Source organism: Penaeus monodon, chromosome 24, assembly GCF_015228065.2.
Source record: "Penaeus monodon isolate SGIC_2016 chromosome 24, NSTDA_Pmon_1, whole genome shotgun sequence".
Classification (NCBI taxonomy): domain Eukaryota; kingdom Metazoa; phylum Arthropoda; class Malacostraca; order Decapoda; family Penaeidae; genus Penaeus; species Penaeus monodon.
The window spans coordinates 37840275-37840497 of NC_051409.1; the positions used below are offsets into that span (position 1 = coordinate 37840275).

At 29.1% G+C, this 223-nt stretch overlaps 1 protein-coding gene across 1 annotated transcript in view; it reads left to right on the plus strand.

The window, feature by feature from the left end:
* The window catches only part of LOC119588964 (cGMP-specific 3',5'-cyclic phosphodiesterase-like), a 71727-nt gene that overhangs the window by 64644 nt on the left and 6860 nt on the right, over positions 1-223 (plus strand).

Sequence of the window (223 nt, forward strand, 5' to 3'; positions counted from 1 at the left end):
AAAATTTTTAACATGTTTGCTATTTATAAAACTCATATACAATATCTTTAGTTATATCACTTTATTTTTTCATTTTGTTTTGTTTATTTCCTTTCTCGCGAGAGTTTTGGCGAATTCCTCACCTCGGTTTATTAAAGGATTTTGTGTCTGTATTAAAAAATATATATATTCTTATCCCGTTCATTGTATTGTCTTTGCTCTCGTCATGTTAGCTTCCCCGTGA